General features: G+C 43.9%; 1 pseudogene; it reads left to right on the top strand.

The window, feature by feature from the left end:
- Window positions 1–1,040: 1,040 nt before the first annotated feature.
- Window positions 1,041–2,511, top strand: LOC110564047 (cleavage and polyadenylation specificity factor subunit 6-like; annotated as a pseudogene).
- The last annotated feature ends 1,861 nt before the right edge of the window (window positions 2,512–4,372 follow it).

A 4,372-nucleotide genomic window follows, 5' to 3' on the forward strand; every position in this document is an offset into this window, starting at 1 on the left:
CCCTTTCCCACTGCTGTTGAGGGACTACCAGAGGGTCATTTACTCTGGGCTAATCATTTAAGAATGAGCAGGAAAAGCCCTGATAGGTGTCTAGTTAGACCTCATTAGTTCATACACACCTATGGAGTGTAGCAATCAGACATGTTGCTGTCATGTCAGGACCACGGACAACCCATGTATAGAGTGAGATTTTAAAAGGTAAAACAAAAAAAAATCTCTAGAAGCCATGTGTACTGGCTGGTTTTGTGTGTCAACTTGACACAAGTTAGAGCCACCAGAGAGGAAGGAGCCTCAGTTGGCAAAATGCCTCTATGAGATCCAGCAGTAAGGTGTTTTCTCAATTAGTGGTCAATGAGGGAGAGCCTACTGTGGGCACTGCCATCCCTGGGCTGGTGGTCCTGGGTTCTATAGGAAAGCAGGCTGAGCAAGCCACGGGGAGCAAGCCAGTAAGCAGCACCCTTCCATTGCTATCTTCGTCAGCTCCTGCCTCCGTGATCCTGCCCTGTTTGAGTTTCTGTCCTGACTTCCTCCAATGATGGAAGCACAAGCCAAATAAGCCCTTTCCTCCTCAATTTGCTTTTTGATCATGACAGCAATAGAAACCCTAAAACACCATGGTTTGTTTTTACAGTGGCTGTTTGTACAGTGGCTGTTTCTTACCTTCAGGACATAGTTCTCAAGACCCTAAGGGAAGCCTGAAACCAAAGATAACACTGAATCCTAAATATGTTCTATTTTTCTATATAAAAAAACTATGATGAGGTTAACTATAGCCAAGGAAGAAATTAATAACTGATTAACAATACAGAAGAACATGTACATCAACACATTGTAATAAAATTTGTGACAACATCTCCCCCGCTCCACTCTTCACTTTGATACTTTCCCTGAGTAGACTGTTTCTATTCATCTCAGACAGAAAGGAAAATAAAAAGACCAAAGAAAACTATTCCACTTAAATCCACCTTAGGCAACCTGCACGAGGCGGCAGTGGCTGAGGGAAAATGGCAGATGGTGCAGGCACATAGACGTTTCCTTGGATGTGGGCCAAGAGTTCAACCAGGAAGCAGAGTGTGGTGGATGTCATCTCTCCATTTACAAATAATGCCCCCGAAGACCCGGCCTACACGGATGCTCTTCCACAGCTGTTGGTGATGATGTGGGTTAGGGAGCAGCACCAACGTTGCCTGTACTTACACTGGAAAGAGAATTGCATTGTATACTGGAAATCTAACTTGGTAAACAACAGATGAGGCCTTAACTGAAGCAGCTCATTCTTCAGGAATAAATACTTTGGAGATAAAATTGTTCCAAAATCAGGCAAATGGACAGTCAAAGAGATTTGCTTTTGTTGGTGTTGGATCTGAAGTATCTTCCAAAAAGTTAGTGAATCTTTTGCATAAAAGAGAACTTGATGGTCAGAATCCTGTTGTAACTCCATACAATAAACAGTCCCGGAGTCCGTCTGAAATGCAGTCCAGGAAAGCTACACAAGCAGGCCCATGTCTGGGGAAGGAAAATCTGGTCCTCTAGGAGGCAGTTCACGTGCTGCATTTCCACAAGGTGGTAGAGGACAGGACCATTTTCCAGGGGCTGTTCCTGGTGGGGACAGAGTTCCTGGGCCACAAGGACCAGGAGGGCCACCTCCACCTTTCCAGCTGGACAAACTCTACCATGTCCCCCTTTAGGCCGTCCTGGCTCACCTGGTCTACCATGTCCTCCATCTCCTGGTCTGGGTCCTCCACCACCAGCAAGGCCTCCTAATCAAGGAGACCGCCCTCGTCCACCAGTTCTTTTTCCTGGACAACCTTTCAGACAGTCTCCATTGGGTCCTCTTCCTCCTGGGTCTCCACCCCCAGTTCCAGGCTACAGCTCCCCTCCAGGTCCATCACAGCAAGAAGCCCTTTTCCACCTCGATCACCAGGTCTGCTAGGGCCTCCCCTTTCACTTGCTCCTCCTCATCTTCCGGGACCACCTCCAGGTGCCCCATCACCAGCTCCACATATGAATCCCGCTTTTTCCTCCACCAACTAATAATGGCATTTTAACATCAAATGGTCCAGGTCCATCACCAACAGACCCATTCGGCCAACCTCCACCATATGATAGGGGTAACTATGGTCCCGCTGGAAGGAAAGTGGATACTTCAAGAACACCGAGTGAAGCTGAATTTGAAGAGAGTGTGAATAGAAATTGGGTGATCTCAGTGATATTTCAAGCTCTGTGTCTGGTGCCAGTGCTGGTGATTATGGGAGTGCTATTAAACAGTCGTAATAGCAATTTCTTTAATTAAACAATCCAAAGTACCTGCAGATGACTGCTGCAAAGTTCTTATTAGCTCTTTGCAAGATTGCCTTCATAGAGTCCAAGTCCTATGGCTCTGGATCAAGAAGGCAGAAAAGAGTAGATCACGGAAAAAGAGTTGGTAATAAATCTCAACATAGAGATCGCAATGATGATTATTACACAGAAAGAAGCAGAGAGCTAGAGAGACACCTGGATGGCGACTGAATAAGAACACTGTCATTGTTAGAAGCTGAAGGAAGAGGAACACCTTCCAAGACTAATAGTCTTTATGGGGAAAAAGTGACGCTTGTTCAGAAGTCTGCTTCTTGCGATTGAACTGAACCTGTAAGGATTCATGGATCAACTGAGTAGGAATATATCTGGATAAAGCAAATTTGCATAAATGGTAAATTAATCAATCAAGCAATCAGTCAATCAATCAATCAATCCAGCTTAGAGAGCTGATGACCAAGAAGCTCCATTATCAAAAACCAAACCAAACCAAACCCACTCCAGGTGACAATTAGGAAGCTGCATGCCTGGACTCTGCTGTACAGCTCACGGGGTAATCCTGTCTCCTTCAGTAACTGCTTACTGCTTTTGAAGCCTTGGGGAGAGGCCTTGTGAGCTTTGTAAGTTTTATGAGCTTCCTAAGTCTTACAGGTTTCTTGTGAGATTCAAGAGTATCAACAGCTTTTCTTTCCCTCAAAATAGAAAGTTTCAGTCCATAAGAAACAGTGACACAGTTCTCCACTTCTAATATCTTATTACAGCAAATTCTTCTTCTTCTGATGATGATGATGACATGAGATGACACAATACCTAGGTGATGAGGTCCAGCAGGGGGAACGGGGTGGATGTAGTGATACAGCCTTCCCCAACTTCCATTGTGACATAGTATGGTCCCTAGATCACAAATACTTCAGTACCTCAACAGCTTATTTAATAACCCAGGCAGCTACTACGTGACTAAGTAGTGGGTAACATATATAGAATGGATACTCTGACCAAAAAGGTGATTCATGGCTAAGTGAGAGATGGCGAGACAGCACAGGATTTCATTGCATGGCTCTTCAGCTCAGTGCACACGGTAATACTTAACAATTATTTCTAGAATTTTCTATTTAATACATTTTAGACAATACTAAATCAAAGCCATGGATAGTGGGAACTACTACACAAAAATGGGTGATATAATGGAACTAGTTCAGTTGATAGCCAATTGATCTACATAAAGTAATTCTAAAACAAGGATATATAACAGATAATGAATTGTGAGGCCATGGCTTTGAAGCATGTGGTACCTCAAACAATTTCTATTCTTGTATGATACTGCCTACCCCTGTCATGGTTAATATGTAATATGGCACACATGTCCTGAGCCAGGTTAGTAGAAAGGCAGACTAGAATGTACACTGAGAGAGCCTATTGTTGCCTGTTCACCCCAAGTTCTCCTAAGAGAGAAGATAAAGCTCCTAAGACTGTGATGCTGTGGTTCAGATAAGAGGTGCAGAAGGGACCGGCAGCCAGCCTGGTAGACACTGCTAGGCAATGCAGGTTAGGAAAGAGGGAAGCTGGGTCTCTGATTTCGATGAATTCTTCAGGACAACCTTCCCAGCTAAGCCCATGACAGGTGCTAACTAACTGGAAATGCAAGACTGGAGCCAGTACACCAGGATCCTGTGCAGATACTTCAGGCTTGAAACAATAACGCTGTTTTATGGATACTATGTTGAGTTTTACTATTTGATACTATTTAGTTGTGTTGAGGTTTCCCCTTTTCATTAAATGGTAAATTCTAGAAAGAAACAATCTATAAGTTTTAAATTGTGCACTAATCTCAGGAGTTACTGTGACTGTGATGGCTAACCTTGCTTTCCCACTTAACTCCATCCGAAATCAACTGAAATGTAAACATCTGGGCACACCTGTAAAGGATTTTCTTGATTGGATCAGTTGAGATGGGAAGATCCACCCCAAATGTAGATCACTTGGGTTTAGAAGACCTACCATAAATCTGGGTCACGTCTTCTAGGGACATCCCACAAAAAGGACACGGAAGAAGGAAGATTTTGCTCTTTGCCTG

This window comes from Meriones unguiculatus, chromosome 16 (genome assembly GCF_030254825.1).
Source record: "Meriones unguiculatus strain TT.TT164.6M chromosome 16, Bangor_MerUng_6.1, whole genome shotgun sequence".
Classification (NCBI taxonomy): domain Eukaryota; kingdom Metazoa; phylum Chordata; class Mammalia; order Rodentia; family Muridae; genus Meriones; species Meriones unguiculatus.